The following is a 27,950-nucleotide window of genomic DNA, read 5'->3' as shown; positions in this document are numbered from 1 at the left end:
AAGTAAACTTTCCATTAAAAACAGGAAATCCATCTGAGCTCTTCTAAAATGGAATTTCCCCTCCCCCCATTTATGTATAGGCCTACGTGTGTGTGAGTGTGTGTGTGTATATATATATATATATATATATATATATATATATATATATATATATATATATATATAGTCTATACGTACGTGTGTGTGTGTGTGTGTGTGTGTGTGTGTGTGTGTGTGTGTGTGTGTGTGTGTGTGTGTGTGTATGGAGGACGAATTTTGTACCCCCAAGTGAAAAATATTCCTGCGCCGCTGAACGCACATATTTCCATACATCCAATTTCAAAAGTTCAGCCCCCCCGAAACAAATCCTGCGTACGGCATTGGTTCAAATGGAAGAAAAGGCTCCACAGCCTTAACTTCGCCATGTAAAACAAGACGAAATAAATAAATAAATGATGCCCCCTTATAAATAATGATGACCGTCACTGATGAAAAAGAATAAAGTAGGTGTAGTTGTTCTGAATCTGTTGTACGAAACAATTTTTACATGTAAATCAGTCTCTGAATCACAGAGATGGGAAATGAAGGGGGGGGGGAAGCACATTGGTGCCACGGAACTTGGAATTCTTTTTATATAGATTTTCGATTAGTCCCGGACACACACTATACACAGCCCTGTTTCGTGTACCCATCAATAGAATAAAACAGTCATATGAAATGAGTTTTTTTCTTTCTCCAATTGAACATTCATGAAGGCTTCCCCCACACATAATCGGTGGTTCTGCACAGGCCCGTACCCAAGGGGGGGCAGGGGGCCATGGCCCCCCCTCGAGCCATGATAAATTTTAATTTGAACGTATAAAAACCTACAAAAATTACCTTGATGGTTTTTCAAATTTTGCATGAATTTCGATTTTGTCCTTCCACAAATGAATAGGTTGTTTCTGGACAGAGACAGGCTCTAGAAGTCTGCAGTCTGCAATATTGGGCTATTTTAGTTCTATAACCATTGATGCAAGGCTATCAGATTTTCCGATTTAGTCGGGACAGTCCATTCCTTTTAATCCATGTCCCGACCTTTTCACCTCGGCTCGATCACAAATGTTTCACATAATTAGAATTTCTATACCCTTTACATTATGGAAGAAAGGTTCCTCATTGACTGCAATACAAAACCAACCATATAAGGTGCATTTAGCTCTCCACCCGCACCGCAAGGTCTGTGATCCCTTTCCGCCACCACTGAGCAGAGGATAAAAAACTCGACATCAGGGCTTTTCTGCAACGGATGTCCATTCTGCCACTCAATGGCTTAGGGTTAATTAATATTATGTAAATAGGAGAATCCACTTCACAGCACAATTGTTGCTAGATTTTTGGGGCAAAAAATTGTATGAAGTACTTTTAACATATATTGTTATTTGTCCAAAACACTCAAGAAATTAAGTACATTATTATTTACGAAATTCTGCCAATCGGAATTTGTTTTACTGCAACTTTTCTTCTCTTCTACTTGTAATTCTCGTGAACATATATAAATACGGAGCGGTGTGACCCTACAACAGACAACTTTCACAGTGTGCAGAAGACACCAAGGCCAAAAATGTCGATGCTACGACTAACTAAAACTAACTCTCTAGCCTTCTTAAACCCGAAGGTTCATGGCTGCAGCAACACAGGCCTTCCATCTTTCCCTATCTTGAGCAAGTTCTATATACTATTTTCCATCCCTACCGATTTCCCTTAGGTCCATCTCAACGTTGTCCCTCCATCTTCGTCTTGGCCTTCCTACAGGTCTCTTACCATCAGGTTTCCCAACAAGAATCCTGTAAACTCCTCTTTCCTCTCCCATTCGTGCCTCATGGCCTGCCCACCTAAGTCTTCTTGATTTAATCATTCTAACAATATCTGGACATGAATACAAATTATGTAGTTCTAAATTATGTAACCTTCTCCACTCACCTGTCTCCTCATCCCTTTTAGGTCCAAAGATTTTCCTAAGGATCTTATTTTCAAATACTCTCAATTTATGTTCCTCTTTCAATGTAAGGGACCAAGTTTCACATCCATATAATACTACAGGCAAAATTACTGTTTTGTATATTTTAACTTTTAGTTTCTTAGATATTAAACGAGAAGACAAAAGTTTATGAAGAGAGAAGTAACATGCATTTCCTGAATTAAGCCTACTTTTTATTTCCTCTTTAATATCATTTTCATTTGTTAATATTACTCCTAAGTATTTGAATTTGGAAACTGGTTCAAACGAGTTGTTATCAATAATTAGATTTTGATTATTACCTAACACTTGGTTTCGGCCTGTAAGCATATATTTAGTTTTCTCTTTGTTAACTTCCAAACGTATCTCTTTAGCAGTTTTGAAAAATATTTTAGCATTATTCTTAATTGTATTCACATCATCCCCCAGTAAGTCTACATCATCTGCATATGCTAACAACTGAGTCACACCATTTAATTTTAGTCCTTCTTTAGTTTCTTTTACCTTCCTAACAGCATATTCTAAGGCAAAATTAAAGAGCAATGGAGATAATGCATCTCCTTGTTTTAACCCATCATGAATTGTAAATTTGTCAGACATATTAATACCCACACGAATTTTACTTTCTGTTTCACTGGTGCATATTTTTATCATACTAACAAGCTTCTTAGGTATTCCAAACTCTACTAATATATTATATAATTTATCTCTTTTGACCGAATCATATGCTTTTTTGAAATCAATGAATAGCTGATGGACATTTTGATTATGTTCCCACTTTTTTTCAAGTGTCTGTCTGATGTGAAAAATTTGATCTGTAGTTGATCTGTTACGTTTAAATCCACATTGATAATCCCCTATAATTTCATTAGCATATGGGGTTAGTCTTGTTAAAAGAATGTTAGATATTATTTTATATGTTGTTGAGAGTAGAGAAATTCCACGGTAATTATTGCAGTTCATTTTATCACCTTTTTTAAACACAGGAACAATTATGGATTCTTTCCACTGTTGAGGGATTTCTTCTTTATTCCATATTAAACAAATTAATTTATGAATTTGACATATTAATGAATTTCCACCATATTTAATTAACTCAGCTGGTATTAAATCAATGCCAGGTGCTTTGTTATTTTTTAGCCTTTTAATAGCATCTTTAACTAAAGTCAAGTTAGGTTCTGGAACTAAAGGTTTTGCTGTGTGGACTTCATTTACTTCTGATTTATCTTCTACATGGACATTTAAAAGGTAATTAAAGTAGTTCTTCCATCTATTTGGAATATTGCTTGAGTCAGCTAGAAAATTGCCGTCTTTATCTTTTATCAAGTTTACTTTAGGTTACCAACCCTTTCTAAACTCATTTACACCTTTATATAAATCTCTGATATTTTTATTTTTGGTGTTTGTTTCAATTTCGTTAATTTTGTTTTTCAAGTAATCTCTTTTTTTACTTCTAAACGTGCGGTTAACTTCTCGCTTTATTCTATTATAATCGTTTAGATTTGTATCATCAGAGTTATTTAACCACCTAAGTCTAGCCTGATTTCTTATTTCTATTAGATTATGACATTCATTATCAAACCATGGCTTACTTTTTCTCAGTTTATGGTATCCTATACTTTCTTTAGCTGCTGATTCTATTGCATTACGTATGTGCTCCCAATTCTTATTTACGTCTGTTTCATTTATATTTTCATCATCATTTAAATCCTGCAAAACATCAAATCTATTTGACAGTTTAATTTGGTAATCTTTCTTAATTCTTTCATCAGTAAACTTTCCTGTATCAAATTTTATAACTTTTAGATTTTGTTGCTTATGATTTATCACTGAGAGTCTTTCTCTTAATTTAGCAATTACTAAATAATGGTCACTGGCACAGTCAGCGCCTCTATGTGTACGAACGTCAATTATAGAGGTAAAGGTGGTATTATGAGCCCCCATTTTGTTTTGTATTTTTTAAAATTTGATTTTTAACTTTTTTGTTCAGATACTTATGCTAACTTTAACTACAACGTTTCATACAACTACTGTTAAAATATAAACCAATTTGAGCAACTTTAAGGATATGAAAAAAAATAAAATACAAAACAAGTCAATTTGTGGAAAAAAAGTTTTGTGGTGGTAATATGAGCCCCTAGGAAAAAAATAATAGAATAACTGGTTTAGAAAAGTGTATGACAAATTAAATCATACAAACAACATTTTATTCATTACAAAACCTTAAAAAAGATATTATGATGTGAAATGCCATAAAAGAGTTCATAACAAGATCATTGAAAAAATCATTACAAAACCAATTGTAAGGGTAATTAAAAATGAATTGAAAGGGTCATTAAGAAACCATTTGAAAAGTTTTATTTTGATTCTTTGTAATGTATATTTACAAAAGTAGCAAATGTAAATATCCTTCTCGCATCCAGCGCAGTCGTTGTGTGCCCACATTTCACAGATGAGACATTTCACCTACAGTTCTTCTCGGTCATCTGCCGAAAATAGACCCTCGCAGAACAGACAAACTGCTTCTTCATCACCGGGACTTTCCACTCCGATTGGTGTTTCTAAGACATTTTCCCCAGAATCGATATCTGATTCACAGAATTCCTCATCTGAATCTTTATGAAGCTTCGGTTTCACTGCATGCTTTGTTTTAGTTTGTGTTTTTTTCAGTAGGCTGTTGATCATCTTTTTGCTTTTTATCCTTCAGTTTTATTTTCCTTTCAGCTGAATCTGACTTCTTTATTTTTCTCCAGTAGCCAACAGAGCATCTTTGCACGGAGACGATGTAATCAAAGCTGCCTTGGAGGGTTTAGGTCCTTTGTTAGTCACTTTCCTCTTTGGATCGGGAACAGGCCAGATATCTTTTGGAGACACAGTGTGTCCGGGAATCTTCTTCTCCTTATCTTTACACAGACCGGAACTGTCCATGCCAAATCCGTAGCAGCTGGTTGCAATCTTGTTACTTGCACATTCTCCAAAACTGGTAAATTTGCAGTTCCAGCGCGGTTTGATTCTACAATTGTCGTCCCAGATGCATTTTGACCATCTTCTTGTGGAGTTTCAGTACCTGTGTTTTGTCCTCTTACTGCATTGTTGGAGGATTTAGGTATTTTCCCTTTGCCTTTTTGCAGGGTTTCCAAATCCAGTGCCTCTTGAGAGGAAGGTGCAAAATCCACAGCAGAAAAAACATTCTGGTTACATGGATATAATCCTGTAACCTGAAACCCATTCACAGCAATGGATCCGGTCTGGCAAGTCAAATAAGCCTTTCCCAATAGTTCGGCAATATCATAGGGTCCAACTGGTCTCTCACTTGCGTATGTTTTCACTGTAGTGATGTTTCAAAGCGCAGTTAAGAGGCTGCAGTTTATGCGATGTGTATGGGGGTAAACTTACAAGATATGCCATTTTCTCGAGCAAGATTCACAATGTCAATGTTTTTGGTGTGGGAGTTGTGGCCATCTAGAATAAGGAGCACAGGGTAATTTTTTGAGGGTTTAATTTTGTCAATAAAGTGCGTTAGTCAGTCTGTGAAAATGTTTGCTTGTATCCATCCGGACGGGTGACATCCACCAATTGCCCCAGGTGGAGCGCCTTTCATGAGAAGCTCAGACATATTTTTCCTAAGAAAAATGAAGATAGGAGGTACAAAAGTTCCCCCTGCACTCATGCAGCAGACTACTGTCACGAGAGAGCCCCGTTCAGCAGAACTTAGAACTCCCACTTGTCTTTTTCTCTCAACTCAACCCAATGATTCGAAGGATTTTGCTTTGAACGACATTAAATACTCTGTCTGCCGGGTAGTTGTGTTTGGCGTACTCGACTTCCAGGATATCAAAGAAATTGTCGACTGCCTTTTTGTTAAAGCCATTTGCTTTTGAAAGCGATGTCGCAGCAGGTTTCAAAAGAGATAAAACACTGTTATGACGATTCATGAAGTGGTCGAACCAAACTCTACCAGCTAACCCCTCTTCTGTGAATAGGTGATTAATTCCATTTCTTTCACACAGTTGGTAAGCTACCCTGCGAACATCTTGTCTCGTAAGACCATAGCATTTACTTTCCACGATACGTAAATACTCGACTAACTCTGTTTCCAGCTCCTCACCCATTATAGGTTTTCTCCCTAATTTTGTTAAAGCGGCTTCTTCCGGTGGTTTGTCAACTCGAACAAGCCTTTGAAGAGTAGGTCTTGGAACAAGAAACATTTTTGATGCCATTTTCAATCCCATATCTTTGTTTCTCACAGTCTTCATCACCTTAACCATATCTTCAGTATTCCAGTTTTTTTCCTTTGGTCTTGTTTTTTGGACCTAGCACTTTTCGTGACATCTGAGAAGACAAAGTTAAAACCACTCCTGTAGTGTATATAATATGAGCCCCTTAAAGTTTGGGGGCTCATATACCAAGCTCGATGGGGGCTCATTTTACAACCCTTGCCATATTGGAATTGGAACATGCATAACGAATCTTTGTTACTTGCAAAATTACATAGTATCTACACAAAAACAATCTTTTAAACATGCTTTATCCAATGCAATAATGCATTAGGATGAATTTAAATGAATAAGTACTGCAATTAAAAGCAAAACACTTACCTTTCAAAGTTTTTCAGATCGAGAAAACAAAAAGAACACGTTTACTCATAAACTATCAGCTGCAACTGAACGATAACTCTCTGGCGGCAAAAGGCGTTACTAAATTAACAGTTAAAATCGTCGCCGCCAGGTTGAGGCCACTACATGAACAGATATTGGGGGGGGCTCATAATATATGAATGGCTCATAATACCACCTTTACCTCTACTAGTATGCCTTCTCTTATCAATGAGAATATGATCTATCTGATTATGAGTTTTACCATCTGGAGAAGACCAGGTATATTTATGGATATCTTTATGTTTAAAAGTGGTACTTTTCACAATTAAATTCTTTGAGGTTGCAAAAGTAATCAATCTTATACCATTATCATTACTTAATTCATGAAGACTTTCTTTACCAATCGTGGGTTTAAATGTATCTTCTTTGCCAATCTGTGCATTACAGTCACCTAACAGAATTTTCATATCATACTGAGAAAATTTATCAAAGACCTGTTCTAACTCTGTATAAAAATCATCTTTAGTATTATCATCTTTATCTTCCGTTGGTGCATGTATGTTTATTAAAATAATTTTACACCACCTACCCTGTAAAACTGCATATGATATCCTATCATTAATAAATTCTACTGTTTTAAGAGCCGAGCTAATTCTATTATTTATGAAAAAGCCTGTTCCAAAATTATGATTTTCAGTACCACCATAGAAAAAAGTATAATTATTAGTTTTACAATTCCCTTCTCCTGGCCACCTAACTTCCTGGACAGCTACTACATCTAATTTATACTTAACTATCTCATTAACTGTACACTGAAATGCCCCAGGCCGGTAAAGGCTCAGAACATTCCAGGTGTCTAATTTAATATCCTTATTCCTAACGTAGATCTTATCGTTAGTCCAGGGATATCCCAAAGTAGTCCCCACCCGGAGATCCGAACGGGGGACTATTTTACCTCCGGAATATTTTACCTTGGGAACATCCATGGCCTTATATTGCTGTTTCTTGACATGTCTTTTTACAGTGCAGAGTTGTCAGCTCTACGCCTAATCCCCAATATGAATGGAGGAGCTGAAAACAATTATTGACTTCAATTATATGCTGCTTTAAATGTAATTAGCAATCATAAAACAGAAAATTAACAATCTGTTTCAATACAAAAGTTTGAAAGGAGTGTGAATCGAGGTATATTATTATCAGTGTTAGGAGTGTTTCGATGCTACGAGCCGTTGATAATGGCATTTTCTATCCTACATGTATGCATCCCCATTTAATAGCTTCTTGGTTGTCACTGGCATTTATTTTTACTGTCGAATATACACCATAGAAACAATAGCAGACACTGCCAGGGTGAAGTCACTTAGCCATTCCCTTCAGATAATTTATTTACAGGGTTCGCACTGACTCCAAAGTCTTGGACAACTGGAGGAGTCAGGAAAGCAAGACTAGGACTGAGGAAACAAATTATTTTTTAAAAAAGCTTTGAAAACCTGGAAAAGGGGAATTAAATGATTTTTGCTTGGCAGAATTTGTAACCGAAAACATGTTTCGTTCTATCTGCCCAAAGCTGTTGGTACATATTAGTTTTGTTTGTTTGTTTGATTTGGAGTTGTAAGTCCACTTTATGCACAGTAAGACTAATCGGGACTGGACCTACAGTTTAAAGTGGGATCCGAACCACTATGTGCCTCCACCGGGTATCGAACCCGGGTACATATTAGTCATCTATTAACATTATCGACCTGTAAATATCAAGTAGGTACAGTCCCTATTAGAATATTTATGTTAAACTTTATATTCTTTGGCAATCTGGAAAGGTCATTATCGAAATATTGCTATTTGATGTTGCTCGAAGTTTTTTTTTTTTTGCAGTTTCTGTTACTTCTCTCTTCTGGGGGAGGGGGCAAGTGCCTCTGTGTACCCTGCTATATCTGCCAATGCCACACAATATATTAAAAAAAAATTGCCCTCTCTATGATTGACTTCGCCCCATCCCCCCCCCCCCCCACACACACACACAAAGAATTCCTGGCTACAGGCCTGCCCGCCGCTGGTTCCAAAACTGCGGGAGAAAGATACTAAAACCGAAGGAAGGGTGGGGGGAGGCAAGGACATTTTACTTTCACTTTATACATAATGTTTTAGCCGGGCCCCATGGCGGAGTGATTAGCACATCACGCTACGACGCCAGGGGTCCCGGGTTCGAATCCCGGCCTGGGCATGGATGTTTATGAGTGTCCATTCATCATATCATCACTCATCCCCATCTTCGTAATTAGCCAAAAGTGGCACAAAAGCGAAGTAAAATAAAGCAAATCAATCAATGTTTAGCATAGAGCGGGAGCAAAAGTAGCAAAAAGTGGGGGGCGACTGCCCCTCACGCGCCTTAATCGTCTCCACTGGTTTTATCTCATACCACCAGCATCATTTACGGTTATTTCTTAAGTGCATACCAAAAAGCGAAAACGATCTTGAAAACAATCACCGAAATCGAACTTATCATATTTACTTTTTCATTTCATAAGTTACGACAACCAAAGTGACGTGTGTTCATTCCACATGTAAATTTCTCTTCCACTGATGTATTCTACTTCGATGCACCATATACATGCAGCCGACGAATGCTGCGCCACCAAGCGTTACTTCCCTGAAGCTAGTTTTCTGGCTTGCTATTGGTCGAAATTCTAAGATATGGCATAGCTGTTTTTTTTTTTTAAAAAAAAATCTCGCTGCCCGGACTCGGCCACATTTGCAAGTGCTAGATTTGCAAGTGAATTCTTTCTTGCATATCTCCAACCAGTCCCTTCGCAATGTAGATCAAACCATTAGTGACCAGCATTTCACTCTTCGCTGAACTTGTAGGTCGGTAAAAGTTAAGTGAAGTGCTCGTTTAATTGCAACGAGTGCAGAATGTCATTAATTTTATCTGTGGAAACAGTCTTGTTAAGCAAATGCGTCGTCATGAAAAGCACACGAGAGCATCAATCAAGTATGAAATATTTTTATTGTTTGTTTGAAAAGGAGGACTGTTTGAGTACGAACCATGTCAGGAGCCTGTTGAATTTTGGAACATGTGCAAGGGCATAAGGAAAGGACAACCATTGGAAATGTGACAGTTCCAGTAGTATGCCCAAGGCATGGTTTTATTCGACATTTTCCATCTGGTAGAGGCTATTTTAGAAATATAATACAATAGAATGGAATCACCTGTATTGAACGGGCCTGTTTAAGTTTGGAGGGTCGTTCTCACAACAAACGCTTGTTCAAGTAAAGAGTACTGTACATATCTAATTGATATTTTACACTTTATGAAAATCGGTGTTACAAAAATTAAAATATAATAATATACACAATCAATGCGTCCTTAATTACATGTCTGAATGTTACTGACGATGGTTCCTTATTAACAGTGGCGCACGTAGGATTTTCGTAAGGGCGTGATATGACTGAATGCTGCTAAATCTTATTTTTTCGTAGACAGTCCTCTATTTTGTTACCCTAGCCTGCATTGGCCCTTTTTAAAGGAATGTTATGCCAAGGGGGGTTTGACTCCTACAACCCCCATTGGACACGCCACTGTCTTTAGTATGAAATTTAAGAATATATATAGGCAGCCATCATTAACTTCAGTATTTTGCCGGTAGGTATAGCGCGCAGACAAAAAAAAAACACCACCCCCGTCTATTATTCCCTCCTAAATAATAAAATAAAACTAGATAAAGTCTATACAAATGTTATTGTACACATGAGCATTTTTGTATTGAGTATGACTGTCCATGCCTCCCCACTCGTTTTTTTCTAGTGTATATCACAGAAACGTAATAGCTACATTAGGACAAAGGGCTCATTAATTCCAACCTTTGCAGTATCATGCCCAACAATTTTGTGGTCAGTCCTATACATACCTTACCGTCTGGTTATAGTCCCCTTAACTAACGAGCACGTCACTGCTCCCCCCTGTTATAAATGGACAGTATAAACAATGAGGAATAAAAATTAACAAAGAGCCATTAATACGTTTAATGGTGGATTATATAAAATGTTACATGTTGTACTTAACGTTTATTCCGAACACGCCCCACGGTGTAATAAGACAGTGCAAAGCTTGGTAAGGTAACAAAACTTTCACTGTAAATTTATACGTCTGAATAAATGTCATCTTAACTGAAAGGTCTATATTTGTTTGTTTAAATTCCTGCGAGAAGACAGCCATGGGAATTCTGTTAAGTACAGATGTTGCTGCTTCCGTTTACACTGAATTCTGAGTTTTCAGATCCCAAGCTTTCACGATCACATTTTAAATGTCTACACAAGTGTTTACCAAAGTGTGCGCCGGCGCCGCGAAATGTTCCAATATTTTCACTGAAATGATATGATTGTTTAGTACTTTTTACCAGTGGCGTAGCAAGAGCATTTCGGGTGGGAACGCCAAGTCCGAAGGAAGGGTCGGCCCTTTTTTGCTTAATAATTTACTTATGGTATTAGTCGCCACAGGTATTGTTTATTTGCCTGAAGTCGGCTTGGTTTTCAATAAAACATCATCCATGCATGTTTTAGCTAGAAAATAAGATGCCTCGCTATGCAACAAATGTTTTGAACTCTGGTGTTTTATACCTTTTTTATACCTTTCGGCATGACGCAAGTCATTAAAAAACCTACCTGAATCACAAGCGCCTCTGAACAACAAAAACGTCATTGTTGTGGGTGATCCAACTACTGATTGATTTGGTTTATTTTACTTCGCTTTTCTACCACATTTGGTTAATCGTGAATATGGATATGAGTGATGATATTGAAGAAGGGATACTCACAAAGAACACCTGTGCTCACGCCGGGATTCGAATCAGAGTCCTCTGTCGTTTTGGCGCGCTGTCCAAACCACTCTGACACGGAGGTGGGCGGATGATCCAACTATCGTACACTCTACTGACGTACCAGTGCCGATTAGTAATTCAGACTACTGTTTATTGCATCTTGAGAATACTGATAAACATTTTAAAATAATTTTGTCCAGAGACCATTCGATGTTAAGAGTTTTCAAATGAATGCTAAACATTTCCATTGACACAATATTAAGCAGTTAGATAATAACGAAAAAAAATAATAAAAATGATACTTTTGCGGGTTAAGTGGTAGAGCAGCCACAGCCTGAATTTCTACCACGAGGATTTCACCAACTTATTTGACAAAAACTGTGTTGATCTTTTAGTTTTTAATGCACATCGCTGTTGGTGCGATAAATTATACAATGCAGTGGCCATTAAGAAGTGGTATATTTGAGTTTGGTAAAGTTACGTCAGCAGTGGCGTACGCAAGGGGGGGTTACCGGGTTTAACTCCCCCCCTTGAGCTTTTGAAATATTATGGAAAATGTTGTAGAAAAAAATAAAAATGGCTAATTTATCACAGTCAAAGATCTGCGACAGTAGTAGTAATAATAATAATAATAATAATTTGAATTATTATTCCAATGCAGCATGGAGAAAAACAACATTCCAAACACAATCTAAGCGGCCACAAAGTTCAATTTTGCAATTCTTTTGCAAAAGGTCGCGCAGTCTCTCGCGAGAATTGTGAAAATTCCTTGTTTCGTTGCAGTGTGCCGACGTTATTGCAAACGTTCTTCCCGGTACTGATTTTGCATCCCCTTGTGAACTCTCAAGTGATGCTGAGTCTACATCCACATCATTAAATAATGTTGAAGAAGTGCTATATGAATCACCTAGAAGTGATCAATGTGTTGAAATGTCTAGAAACTTACTTTTGAACGAAAACATAGACTCAGTGGAATTTGGCAACATGTATTCTCGCGCCTGATCATCATCCTGGGTGAGTTCGATAGGTAAAGGTATTGTAAATTTCCCCGTGCATATAGCACCGTACCATGAAGGAACATGTAGTGGTGTGCTGGGGTCCACACATTCTCGATCTCGGCATTTTGCAGGGGATGTGATCAGCACCATGCTCCGGCAGCCTTTATCCCCCAGGGTTGCTCTCAGGTACCCATTGATATGAGGCTGGATGCGGAGACAAGGCTGGATAAATTCCAACCAATTCCGGGAATCGAACCCGGATCTCCCACGAGGTTGTCAGACTAGACCACCGTGGCTCCTTGAATGAATTTCATATTTTGATAATTTCAATAAATTTAATATTTTTCCTTGTTTTTATTATTTCTGACTGGGGCGCCGCGGAAAAATCAAGGAAAAAATAAGGGCGCTGTGAAACGAAAAAGTTTGGCTCTACACGATGTTATTTTCGTAAACTACGCTGAGCTCACTGCAACAGCCTTTTTCACAAGATGCCTGAAATCATGTCAAATGAGAAAACGTGAATTTGTAACCTTGATTGTACGTGTTTGAGAGGGGATGGGGCAATGGATACCTAAACCACAGACATAAACCTAGCTTAATCCGCGTGCGATAAAGGGGGAGGAGGGTGTATGAGTGCAATATGGTTTGCACTGTGAATTTCAGGCTCCGCATATTAACCTACCTATAATATGCACCTCCGTAAAAACCGGTTTATAGTCCCCCACCCCTCGCCAGGTTACGTTAGTGGGGATCTTAATAAAGATGTATAAAAATGTGTGCGCATCGAAGGCGACTAGTTTGAACACCTCCTTTTATAAATCTGGTAAATAAATCACTTTTTAAAATAATTAAGGAAACTGTTGTGCGCTTGCTTCATCGACACATTACGATGCCAACAAACGGCCGCGAGTGCCTCGCATGCCGATATCGCAAACACTGACGCGGTGGTATACACTACAATGGATCGCTCTGTACCATAAAATTATGCGAGCTGAACATCATCCTTCTTTTAACCACGGTGTTTACCCTGTTGATGCTAGAGCAATTGAATTGCCTACTTTGTTGATACAAAACGTTCGGCAAGATTTTCGTCCGCTTTATGAACAGATAAGCTAATCGGGACTATACTTACAGTTTAACAAGAACACAAATGTATTTATAGATTACAGTTCAGAAAATATCAAACTGCTGAATACGATTTGTAATTAGTTAAAACGAACCCTGGCCTATCATCAGGGTGACGGCTAGGTCAATGTATCAGTAGAATGTGAAACAATGAAAGAGCAGTGTCGCAATATGCAGATATTCACCATCTGAACAAGAATAATCCATAGCCTATGGAAAAACGAACGTGGAAGTCGCCATCACACGGTTATATAAAAAAACCTTTGGAAAGTACAGTGGGATCTATAAGTATTACCGTGCAAATTGTCCATGACATTTACATTAATTTTTCTCTTACATTCTATGTGTAATGGATTTTTATGTATGCTGGTGTAGAAGTTGTCAACAGCTTATTTTGAGTTTTCTTTTAATTCTTGAAGCTCTTATTGGGTCAAATAAAGTGCACGAACATGGTGATGGACAATTTGCACGGTAATACTCATGGATCCCACTGTACATAACAGGTTTTTTGCAAGTAGTCCGCGGCCACATGAAGCTCATAAAGTGGTTTACTAAATTTCATCAAATTACATTGTAGAGCGTATTTGTATTACATTTTGTGTTTACATTATATAATATTGAAAAAAAAATTGCATTGCTCGTTTTAAACATATAGTTAATATTGCATAGTATTTATTTACTTATTCATTCATGTTGTGTGTTGTGTAATAAGTACCCGTCAGTATATTCAATTTATGATATTTATCTGAAGCCAGAAACTGTAAATGGGTTTATTGCTTATGAAGAAGAGGGCGTCTTACATCAAGAAAAGCAAATTTGTGTACTCGATTTCGTGTGTTCAGTTTCTGCCACTTTTTCCTATCTGCATAGTGCAACATTAGCGCAAATTTCGCATTCGTTTCATGAATAAATTAACTTTTAACCGTCGTTACGTCATCACGGAGAAAACAATTCACCTACCCTACCTCTATACTTCTAATAATCTTGGTTAAAAGCGCCAGAGCATTGAATTCTAGACGTGGTTTTTCACACTCAACTTAAAGGCTGATAAGATCGCAGAAAAAGGTACAGACGTTCTGTTTCTTCCGAGGCATTTTATCAGGAATCTTCGCATTTAGAGATGCATCACGAATTGTAAAAGTGAGCTTTGTTCTTCACGCAAGGCACCTGGCCATTGTGTTCGAGTGAGAAAGTGAATAGTTCTAAGCCACGCATTGTACCATTACCCTTCCTCATTCTCGCCTGCCATAAAACAATTTGAGAGTTTGTACTTCCAGTATTTGCTTTCGAATTCGCTCACAACGTGTGGCCATAAGCCATTTTAATTTGGAGGACGTTGTTGTTTCATTCATACATCATTCTCTGCCTTAATAGGAAGGATTTCACTGCAACCTCCAGCCTTTCCGATCTTATGCCTTACGCTTCATGACAGTTTAGAATCCATTGAGTTAATATTATTGATCATCTGGTATCTTCTTCGCCCTCCCCCCCCCCCCGAATCCTCTCCCGTTAACCATTCTTTTCAGTGCATCTAGCTACTTCTTAACCAGTGTCCGCGTCGTCAGAAATTTTTGTAGAGGGAAGGTCAGGCCATTTATAAAACTTGAACAGCAGGAATAACAACAATTTAATTATCATTATGGTTATGTTTATTATCAGCCGTGGCGTCTCGTGACCTCAAATTTGGCCGGGGCTTATTTTTTAAAGAATTTAAAATATAATGACAATTCACATGATTACAAAAGAAACAGGTATTGTTGTGAAACATACCTTTCTACGAACGTTGACTCCTGTTCTTCTGCTCAGCAAATTTTGTTATTACTTTTTCGTTGAAGCCCTCTATGTTTGAAATGTATTCTATCTCTATTGTAAGCAAGTGCCAAGGCATTTGGTCTGTCTTGTCCCATTGCATTTCTTAAGCAGGTTTTAATACGCTTCAATGTGCTGAAACATCGTTCAGATTCAGCTGTTGCCACTGGAGTTATTAAAACTATGTTTGTCATTTTTACTGTTTCTGAAAAGGTATTCTCTAAATAATTTTAAATAAAAAATTAATGCAATTTACTGATAGAGTTTATGTTTTTCAACTCTTCACTACAATAACGAACACGAAGTTCCCTCTTTAGTTTTCCCTCTTCTATGAAGGGATAATAAATCTGGGAAGATGCCTCTGTTTAAAGATTGTTCTCTTTCATTATGTCCTCGTAGAGCAAGTTCATGTCGACTACAGAATTTTAAGCAATCGATAATTATATTTAATATATGCCTATTTTACCGGACAACTTCATTGTGTCTTGTAATTGACAGCCTATGACCTTCATCAATTTGTGTTCGAACATCAACCCTGCCGAACTCACTCAAACATAGCGAATGAAAGCCACCAAAACACTACAGAACAACACGCGAGATGGAACGCGAGGCAACCGAACTAGCCCCGAATCAGCACTCAAATCTGACTCAAATCCATTGCACTCTCCCCTCCTCTTTCTGCTAGCATGTGACCACAGAGCATGTGACCTTCACTGTAGCGTAGGTAGGTGTAGGCCACGCCTTCCTTTGCGACGTGGCCCGGAAAACGATAATTGACATCAATGCCGCTAGGAGCAAAGAGAATGGGATTATATGAGAGAGGAAAGTCCGCCCAAATTTGGAAATCGCACGTCGTCTGCTAGGAGGGGAAGTGAGGGGAAGTGGGGATCTCAGCGACACTAGCGGCATCTCGTTCATCTCCCCCAACTAACGTACCGCTCCACTGTTGACAACTGAAGGTGGCGTTGCGCTGTGCTCAGGTTTGAATTTGAAATTGATGGGTAACCGTCTATGTTCGTTCGCGTCGGTCGGACGCTGATTTTTGTTCGTGTTCCGTGTTTGGCGTGTTGTTTTGATGCTTTCTGGCTGTTTTCTTTAGCCCACTAGCAACAGTTGAAGTGCATTTTAAAGCCCACTGTGCCTCGTACGAGCGAATTACGAGTTCGTCTGATTTGCGGGAGAAATCAACACCATGTGAAGCTTTCGTTTCTCAGAATTCCGAAGAATCCAGACAGGTATGTACAATAAATCTTAACTCATATTAAGAAAATGTAGTTAGAAAATTATTAGTTTGTTAATAGTGTGATTGCCAAAAATAAATATATATTATTATGTATGGGTGTGCGTATATGATTGTAGACATTCGTAACTCGGATGCATGATACTTTGGTCCACCCTCTATTTTCACTTAATTTCACACTTTTGACCTGCAAGACGTGTTGGCTGAAGCTCGACGTAGGCAAAAAGGAACGGATATCTGGTGATTTGATTTGGAGTCACCGTTCAATTTATGGGTTTTTTCTCCAATGTTAAGGAGACGTTTAGGAGTACTTTTAAGATACCAACCACCTTTGGAGGCAAAATTGTGAGTTCAACACTCTAGAAGCTCAGTCTGTAAAACTCGAATATAGGTTTTTCTGCTTCATAAGTAAATGCTTCCACAATACAATATGTTTGTAAAGCAGTACTGAAAAGCAATTTCTCAATGAAGAAATGAAGAAAACACATTGAAAGAAAGAGTGTGTGTACACACACACACCTATGTCGCAATGAAGCTAGCTTTTGAGCTAGCTGTGCATGCACATTATCTACGATGTGCCCTGTTACACTGATGCATACACTCTTTAGTTGTTGACACGTATCAAACATCGGAATGCATTTTCTCTCGTGCGAGCAACCATTTTTGGTACTAATTTACTGTAGTTCAAACAGATTTCTTCATTTTTACACAATAAACTACTTACCGTAAGAAGTTCCTGTAGCATTGTCTAACATCTGGAAGATGTTTTCTGTCATGTGTGAATGTATCATAGCGGAAATTGTTATTTTTGTTTAACTATGCCTAACTAAACCTAACCTAACCTTACGTAGTGTTTCTTGAGGATGGAATGAATATTACCAAGAAACATTACGTAACGTTAGGTTAGGCAAACATAGTTAAAATTTGTTCCATCCCCAAGAAACATTATGTAAGGTTAGGTTTAGTTAGGTTAGGCAAACATAGTTAAAAAAAATAATTTCCGCTATGATACATTCAGACATGACAGAAAACACCTTCCATATGTTAGACAATGCTACAGGAACTTATTACGGTAAGTAGTTTCTTGTGTAAAAATGAAGAAATCTGTTTGAACTATAGTAAATTAGTACCTTCTCACCACCTGATGAAAGTAGTGGCAGCCAAGGCACACACTCATAGGGTAATTAGGATACATAACAAATAAAATTTAAAATTCTGATTTAGTACTCCAACATAAAGAATAAGCATCATGTGAACAAACTTTAAATTTTACAAATTCCAATTTCTTCAGATCTTGAATTCCATATGCACATGTGTGTGTGTGTGTGTTTAGATCACCTAGTTAGGGTGCATTTGTGATTTTCATTACATGTGTGTACAACTATCAATTAAGAGTGAAAGTAATCTTAACTCTTCTTCTTTCTTTTACAGATGTTTCCCATGTGAAAGTGGTTTCAGCTCAGATTAAGTGACAAGTGTGAAATGAAGTAAAAATTCATAAGATATTAATTTCACTGCCCCACTGTGCAAAGATGTCCTGTTGTGGAATATATTCTAATAGCTCAACCATAAACGCGTAAATATGTGTTTCCATGCTCCAAAATCTTCTGATCTTGAAATATTTTCTTGTTATATAGTTTACGTCAAGATAAAAGTAATTGGTGAGTGCTTTGATTCTTCAAAAGTTCAATTCTTGTTGTGGTCATTTGCTCATTTGTTTGTTTGTGTGTGTGTGCGTGCGTGCATGCGCGCGCGCGTGCTTGCGAGAAAGTGATATACTGTGAGGAATTGCATATTTTGCAGGTGTCTTTTTTCCCCTTTCCTTTATTAGATTTAATGTATCTTTATTGAATATGGGGAGATAAGAAGAGTATTTCAGATTGGTACTTGAAAAACAAGGGTATATGTACTCTACAATGAATAGTGTCAGCGTTATGAAGGAAATTTCATGAAAATTAAAATAAAGTTCTTGTTTTGACAACCTGTTCTCATACTTTGATGGAGCTTGGGGTATAGATTCCCTACCTGATGGCAAGTTGCAATGTTTGCTCTGTTGTCTAGTCCCAAAAGTTTTCAGGGAATTCTTGCTTCTTTTTAATTTAATAACCAAGACATATTCACTGCAATTCAGTCTTTTTAGAAGTGTACATTGTGAAATAAACCCATGTGTTATTTTTTTTGCATTAAAATTATAGTGACAATGATCTGCATGAGTCTGCAAGTCAACTATTAACACATTTGTTTGTGTGCAAGACCCAGTATTTTTTGCATTTGGGCATGTAATAAAGAAAATGCTGCAACACAGTGTAGATACATGTTAGTAAGGGTTTTCACTGAACAATCATTTTTTTTGGAATATTATTTGTCCTATCTCTGTGTCCAAACACATGGAATGATCTCATAACCAAAGTTTCCGGTTCAAGTCTGGGTCAGGGCATGTGTATTTCCTTGCATATCCATTCATGTCAGAGAAGTTGCCCAAAATAGAAGGGACAGATTATTGATAGTTTATTGGTTTCAGCTGATATAGCAATAAGCAATGAACAATGTTTATCAATCCAATATAAGTATAGGTTGATATATCATAACAATCATAGGCTATAGGTTAAAATGTCATATCAATCTTCATTTGATCACAAATTACAAAATTAGGTGAGGTTTGGTTTCTGGTACTTTTGTTAACTTTACAAAGAGAAACAGTTACTCATATGTAATTTATATATTTTTCTTACATATTTCTGTACTGTTATGATGAATTAGAGACAATAATGAAATTTTGAGTATCCGTCTTTGTTTATATTAACCTTTTGTTTGCTTGCCTATTGTTACTGCATTTCTCCACAAAAGACTTGCAGTGGTTGTAAGAAAAAGCAATAGTATTGTTAGTTTGCCTGTCAAGGGTCTTCTGCTATTTCTTAGATGTTGAATATTCTGCAGAAGTGGGCCAAATCAATGAAAAATGCTACTCTTTAATGTAGCAATGGTTATGTGATCAATTTATCATCAGATAATATATATACATATATATATATCTCATATTTACCTGGGTTCAGTTTCATTCAAATTTTGATGAAAATAATACTTCCACATGTTCAACACTTCTTAACATGTACATCATGGACACTACCGGCTTTTAACGATTCCATTGAAAGTCAGTGTATTCATTACAAGCCGGCAGTGTCCGTGACGTACATCCACATAAACGATAATGAAAATTTGATTATTACATTTCCTTCGTGCTGGAAAATAATTTATCATAAGAAGGATCTGATGGAATTAACTGATCACATAGTGTGGGTGAAGAGAATTCAATTCTTGCATTTTTTACTTTCTTAAGTGAAGATGTGAACATGCAAGTTGTGATGAATGGGATTTCTTTTTAATTGAATTGAATTTTGATTTTTTCTGTGGATGATGATGACTGATGCTTTTCCCCCCTTTCATTGAGTTTACATCAGTGGTGTATTCATCCATGTTATCTGGTTTACGCTGCTAATCCATCTTTTTTTTTCACATATGTGGAAATTGTCGTAATTCAATATTTGTTTTACTTGCATGCCTGCATTGATGTTTTATTTCTATTATATCTAATTAAATAATAAACGTATACAATAAGTAAAAGTTATTGCAGTAAACCAGGTCAAATTTTCAGAATACACCACTGGTTTAGATTTGCCTCCTGCTATATGTCACAGGCAGTGGCGTACGCAAGGGGTGGGTTACCGGGTTTAAACCCCCCCCCCCCTTGAGCTTTTGAAATAATATGGAAAATGCTGTAGAAAAATATTAAAAATGGCTAATTTATCACAGTCAAAGGTCTGCGACAGTAATAATAATAATAATAATAATAATTTGAATTATTATTCCCATGCAGCATGAAGAAAAACAACATTCCAAACACAATCTAAGCGGCCGCAAAGTTCAATTTTGCATTTTTTTTGCAAAAAATCGCACAGTGACTTTCGCGAGAATTGTGAAAATTCCTTGCTTCGTCGCTGTGTGCCGACCACATTGCAAACGTTCTTCCCGGTACTGATTTCGCATCCCCTTGTGAACTCTCAAGTGATGCTGAGTCTACATCCACATCATTAAATAATGCTGAAGTGCTTTGTGAATCACCTAGAAGTGATAAATGTGTTGGAATGTCTATAAACTTACTTTTCAATGGAAACATAGACTCAGTGGAATTTAGCAACATTTATTCTCGCGCCTCATTATCATCCTGGGTGAGTTCCATAGGTAAAGGTAATGTAAATTCCCCCGTGCATATAGCACCGTGCCATGAAGGCACATGTTGTGGTGTGGTGGACCCCAAATATTCTCGATCTCGAATTATTTTGCAGGTGATGTGATCAGCACCATGCTCCGGCAGCCTTCATCCCCCAGGGTTGTTCTCAGGTACCCATTGCTATGAGGCTGGGTGCGGAGACAAGGCTGGATAAATTCCAACCAATTCCGAGAATCGATCACGGATATCCCACGAAGTTGTCAGACTAGACCAGCGCGGCTCCTTGAATGAGTTTCATATTTCGATTATTTCAATAAATTTAATATATTTGCTTGTTTTTATGGATTTTCTTCACACTTAAAATGTCTCATTTATCATATACAAAAAACCGTTGACTAGACAATTATTTTGTAACCAAGAAACAAAAGAAATGTACTTTTGTTCTATTTCTTTCATAAATAGCAGCTGCATTAGTAGTAATTATAAATAGTAATTAAACTAATTAATTAATTATAAGAATTATTAATTAATTTATTATTATTAATTAATTAAAGTATAATAAAACAATGGTAATGCGAATTTGTAGAAAGTTTTCGAAATAACACCCCCCTTGATGAAATCCTGCGTACGCTACTGGTCACAGGAAAAAGCATGTTAGATTGGAATATTTACATGCTATCTGTGCTAAATCCAGGCAGTGCTTTTTTTCTGGTGGTATGTAACGGTACGCCATACCAGTGTCTTTATGTAGGTGAAAATTAAAACTAATAACATTTTTTTGTATTCTGGAAAGTTCTTATGATGAACACAATAAGAAATTTACTTTGATAGTACTGGAGCCTTTCTTCCCAGAAAAAAAGCACGGGTCCTAAGTAAGACCAGATTATTTTTTGTCAAAATTCGAGGTTTAAGAGGCCAATTTTGACAACCTAGAGTTTAAAGTTTAAACCACTGCATTGAGCCTCCACCCATGACTCATCATTACAAGTCAACAGTATTACCACTACATCATTGGGGAAGCCCAGATTATCCTATTAAATGTAATTCTGGCACAATTTATTTGGGAGAGATGAAATTATTCATTGGTTGAGCTATTTACACATTTCCAGTAAGTAATGTGTCAGGTAAGGGTTTGAATTTTCTTAATTTGTAGTTTTTAATGCATTCATATTTTGTTTGGCAAAAACTTTCCCTCATATTTGAACAAAACAAGTACACAAGGTTTTTAGAAATGATCAAATCATCATGGAGTTAAATATGTGCATGGTCATCAGGAAGGGGGGGACACCCCCTACAAATTGAATGTCAACTAAAATATATATATATATATATTTCATTAAGTAACAGTAATTTATGTTAATTTTTGTAAGGTTTAATTGATTTGTTGTTTTAAGTCCACTTTATGCACAAGAAGGCTAATCGGGACTGGACCTACAGTTTAAAATGGGATCCGAACCACTATGTGCCTCCACTGGGTATTGAACCCGGGACCCCTTGATTACAAGACGACTATGCAACCACTGCGCCATCGAGGACGACCTAATTATTATAAGAATAAGGGCATTGCAGGAACATAACTGAAACTGAAGGACTGGTTTGTGTGAGGGTAACACTATTATGAGGGTGATATAGTTTGTTTGCTCCCTCCTGGGGAAAAAAATAAAGCTGTGGCTGTATTATCACTGATATGACGTCGGGTTTTTATTCTTGTTGTTTTTTTGTTTCTTTCATCGCACCTGCATGACATGTATGAGTTTTTGGTACAATATTTCTCCCGTTCAACACAAGATACACATTCAAAGTTCGTGAATGACAAACGCATTTCAGTAAATGCTGTACACCGAAATAAGTAAGTTTTCCTTTTTTTCTTCTTTTTTTTACGTGTACTTTTCAAGATAAATTCTAATTTACGTGTATATTTCTGCACTTTTAAAATTACAATTGCCTGTACAATGAAACCTGAATTCCTAAGTACATTTGCTTAAATTATACCTATTTTTTCCTTCGAAAGCTTATTACGTCGCTAATAGTGTTTAGCAGCCACGCAGCTTAATTTAAAGTGCCTAATTCGCCATCGAATTTTTAGAAATAGAAATGCGCGTTTCAGCGTAAAAGTTGAATAGGTTCTACCTGTACGCAAGCCGCGTTGCTTCCGGCGTTGCTATGGTAACCGCAGTAGTTCGGGGGAGATGCCGGTGGCGGCAGCACAGACTCTATACTTCTTCCTGATTGGCCAATCTCATTTAAATTTCTCATTCCGGATTGGCCGTCGGCTGCTGAAAAGTTTCCATTGTGAGTATCGGAACTTTCGTCTCTCTTGTAATCCCATTCTCTTTGGCTAGGAGCGCTGTCGTATCCATTGCAACAGACTATGAATTTGCGTGGGTAAAAATCCTTTTAAAAGACTGTGTGATAGTTATGCGTTATGGTGATTAGGGGTGCTCCTTCCACGTAGTGTACCCAATAGTCAACCTCACTTCCACGTAATACACCCTGGACTGGAGACTAACGAGGCTCTGGCGACAGGCCAGTATAATTTTGTGTGTGCTGTCCTGTGTTTTGTCCTTATTTGTGCTGAGTGCTCCTTTACAGCCTCAGCTTTTAACGAAAGTCAGAAGATTTTAATATTTTATGATTTTAGTTCTGCAACGTTAGAGTTGTTATGTGTGATGATAAGGGGCTGGACCCCGTATAATGTGACGGGTGCAAAATAGCCTTAGTGCTGACGTACCCAAAATTTTAAATTCAAATTCAAATTATTGTGATTGATAATTACGTGAATACGTCCGTTTTTTTTTAGGGGCTAAGCCCCGGAAGCCCCAAGGGACGAGACGCCACTGATTATCAGTGATTTATCCAAACCCCTCCCCAAAATTTCTTCAACACCCCTAAAATATTTCACAATGGCCCAATTTATGGTTATTTTGGCTCGAAAGTTACCCCTAAACACCCCTAAATTGGGACGTACACTCCTCCCCCCAAAATCGAAAATCCTGAATAAACCCCTAAACCAATTTTATTATTATTCATATATTCTCGGGGAGACTTCGTTACTTGATACACCACAACTGTTATTACATTTTCTGTTACATTGTGCTGAAAGGCATAGTTATAATAATAATAATTTTTATTCGTCCGTTGACCCATTTTTCATGGTTATTTACTTTTGCACACCTTGTTCAAGAAAATGTTTTTAAAGTTTAGAGGGAAGTTTTACTCATAAAGTTTGTGTATCATCTCTCACAAAAAATTCTAATTTTTGCAATTTTGAAAACTATGGGACCACATATTCTTTGGCTTAAGGGGAAGAGTGACAATTTCCCCGAGGTCCTTCTCTCTGAGGCAGCTGGAGAGCACTGTTGCTAACTTAGCCCTTTTGTAGCTAGATCTGGCTCTTTCATGCACTCGTTTGGCTGTGAACTGTGACACCCGTCCCCTGCCTACGGCCCACATGGACCAACTTTTGCCATGAGTACACATTTTGCACGTGACGTGATATTGGCTGCATCCCCCCACCCCCTCTTACCTCCCCAGCTAATTTTATGTAGGGCCGTAGCTGAGGTGAAGATGACAATATTGTTATCTGGCAATCCTTCATTTTCGATTTCATACGACCATCAATAGATTGTTGAGGTGGGTGATTTTGCAGGATCTAGACAGTGAAAACTAAGAATAAATTGTAATCACTTTGAAGTTAACGATAGTAGCAGCGCCTCCACCCGATTGACAACTAAAATTACCCTCGGAGACACTTTATCCAGCCTTCCTAAATCTAGCTCCTTGAAAGTAAACTTTTACTCCATTTAAGCTCATTTATGTGCATCAGGTTTGGCAATACTGTCAGGATGGCCCTAGGAGGCAAGGAGAAATGCATTACGCTTATGGGAGCATTATTTTATTTGTTCTCTCGGGAATATCAAACATCTAATGGCATAGAAAAGTACATGGATGCAACAAGGACACATTGAACAATGTCTTAGTCGTAGGAAAAGTTGAAACTCCCATTTGATTAGCCATAACTTGATTTTGATTCCCCATAAAGAATACATGGGTTTCTGTAAATACTTATTCATCTAGCTTAATAATCACCTTAGAAAACCACTTCCACTTGCAACATGGAGAGAAATTCATGCTCTCTTGTATAGTCAATGGTTTTTTAGTAGCAGTGCCCATTCCGACGATATTGAAATAAATGCACAACTGGTGCAAAATTGTCACTCTTCCCCTTAAATGGTAGAATACGAAAACAACCTGGTTCCCATATTTTATGCTCAGTTCTTTTGATCTAACGCAGCTTTTACTTTGGTTATCTTGTTGGAATATTAACTGACATTTGTTTACCGGGTGTATAAGCTTAAATCTGCTGTTTTGTAGTCAGAAAAACACATGATTTGTTCATAAAAAGCAACAAGAAATTTATTCAAAGTACTTGCCCTCGCGAGCTACACATTTTGCCCACCTCTCGGGCAATTTGTGGATACCACGCCAAAAAAATCCTTCTCTTTCGAGGCAAACCACTCATCAAGCCATGTTCAAACATCTGCATACGAATCGAAGTGCTGCTCAGCGAGGGCGTGGCCCATCGACGAAAACAGATGGTAGTCGGAAGGGGCCAGGTCTGGTGAATAGGCGGGATGGGGTAGCACCTCCCAGTTGTGTGTGTCCAAGTAGTTTTGGACCAGTCTTAACTTGTGCGATGGGGCGTTGTCGTGGAGGAAAATCAGCTTGTCAAGTCTTTGTTGATAATCCGGCCTTTTATCACACAGAGAACGGTGCAATTTGATCAGTTGTTGGTGGTAGCGGTGGGCAGTGACAGTTTCACTAGGTTTCAACAGCTCAAAGTAGACGATACCCTGTTGATCCCACCAAACACATAGCATCGTCTTCCGGCCGAAGCGATTTGTTCTTGAGGAAGATGTTGATGGTTGGCTGGGATCAACCCACGATTTCTTGCGTTTAGGATTCTCGAAATATATCCACTTTTCATCACCAGTCACAATCCGATGCAGGAAAGACTTTCTTTTTTGTCTGGCAAGCAAGATTTCGCATGTGTTTTGGTGTCTCTCCAGCTGCCGATCGGTCAATTCATGCAGCACCCATTTTCCGATCTTTTGAATCTTTCCCATGGCACGTAGATGCATGGAAATGGCTGCTTGAGTAACACCCAATTGCTCGGCAAGCATCTTTTGCATTTGGGTATCGTCTTCGTCCAAAAGAGCCTGCAATTAATGGTCCTCAACCTTCCTGGGCCGATTTTCACGCATCTTGTCACTCAGGTCAAAATTTCCGTCTTTGAACCTACGAAACCAATCCCTGCACGTTGCTTCCGATATAGCACTGTCACCATAGGCCTCCACAAGCATTCGATGCGATTTGGCAGCCGATTTCTTCAAATGGAAGCAGAAAAGCAGAGCTTCCCGCATATGCTCTTTTTCTGGCACAAAACTAGACATGCTTACCACAGGAACACTATCTGTTGTTGTCTGTTACTTAAAGTACTTTGTGGTATGTGCTAACAAATTAAAAAACTTGAGAATGATGGCATAAGCTGAATGCATGAAAAGCATTAACAAAAGTGTGTTGCGTGTGTGAAGCTTTAAAAATGTAGCAAATTTGGACTTCATTTGTCTGTGAAGCATATAGACTTTAGAAGCTAGTAACTTTTATTGGTGAAATGTGCAAATTATATGCATTCATAAATATCTAAATCTTAATACAATTAAAAAGAACAATAATTTCCATATTAATTCATTTCGTTATTTAGAGTAGGACCATTCTTCGTGGAATGCCCCTAGATCTTAGATCTCCACTCAAAAGTAGAAAGTAACAAATCAAAATGCAAAGTTGTATCAAACTTGTGATGAACACTAGGTTCACAACCAGCAAATCAAAGTAAAATAAAAACCAAGTAAATCAAGCAAGTATAATTAATTTGCAAACTTTGTCGACGTATCAACAGTACAAGAAAGTGTACTCACAGTAGCCTAAAAGATATCCCTCTTAAAAATAATAATTTTAAAAAGAATTTATTACAAACATTTTTTGAATTTTAAAAATTCACAAATTGCAATGCCCAAAAATAGATTTACAGAAGTATAGCAAGAATTTTATTTTTATGATAAAAAGTTACACAGCTCATTGTACTTTTGTGAATGAATTTACTAATCATTGATTCAGTCATATGTCCCTTTGTGTTGTCCTCATCTCATAGAACAAAATCTATATGAATAAGATACAGTTTTAATTACACCTTACTGCTTTTAATCTATTTGGGGGCATTCTACAGTAAAAACAGACATTCTTACAGACATTTTTAATTAAATAAAAAGTGTAAAAGGAAATACTTTAATTTTGGTCCCATATTGTAAATAAACTTTCTCATAATTAACTAGTACAGGCCACATAAACTATAAACACAAAATTTAACAATATATTGTGTACACTCCTGTTCAAATAAAGTGGCACATACTTTGACTGGGGCACGTCTAGTATCCGAGTGATGCTCGCTGAGCAAGAGTTTTGTTCGTTGAACAGACAGATAATTTACTTGACGGTGTGTGCTCGTTGATCAAAATATCAGTGTCTTTGAATAATCTGCTTCGAGTGGACAAGATTTCACTTTGAAAAGCTGTTAATTATGGAAATAGTTGATGTGGACACACAAAACTGTCGAAATGTTCATTTTCACACCCTTGCACAACTTTCCAAAACTATGGTGTATATTTGGAATAAACAACAATTTCATTTTAATACAATTACAAAAACTGGATTATTATATTACCTTCTGTTACTTGAACTTCCTCTGTAATTACACTATATCGCAAGCCGTTCATCATAAATATTTCCACATTGGCCGCCATCCTCACACAGTTTTCCTCTTCTTACTCTTTGCCTCACAAGATCGAAACACAAAAATGCTATATTCTGGGGTTCACACCTGTGGAGAGCAAGGTTCAAGTTCGCTCAGTGATCAACTGAGCAGCACTCGCTGAGCAATGCTTATTTGGCCATCAAGTAGCTGAGCGATCACATTGCTCGTTGAGTGCTCAGATACTTATCCCTGTCCAGCCTTATAAAATGTGCCACTTTATGTGAACAGGAGTATACATGATTGCTGTATACAGGGTGCTCGAAAATTCCCCTTACAAACTTCTAGGGCA

At 37.5% G+C, this 27,950-nt stretch overlaps 1 protein-coding gene across 1 annotated transcript in view; it reads left to right on the top strand.

Moving 5' to 3' along the window:
* LOC145998770 (EEF1A lysine methyltransferase 4-like) overlaps nucleotides 1–27,950 on the top strand; it is a 177,908-nt gene that overhangs the window by 79,566 nt on the left and 70,392 nt on the right. The gene's annotated exons all lie outside the window — the stretch shown is intronic.

Source organism: Lepisma saccharinum, chromosome 14 (assembly GCF_977018435.1).
Source record: "Lepisma saccharinum chromosome 14, izLepSacc3.1, whole genome shotgun sequence".
Classification (NCBI taxonomy): Eukaryota; Metazoa; Arthropoda; class Insecta; order Zygentoma; family Lepismatidae; genus Lepisma; species Lepisma saccharinum.
This window is presented reverse-complemented; position numbering and strand designations above follow the sequence as displayed.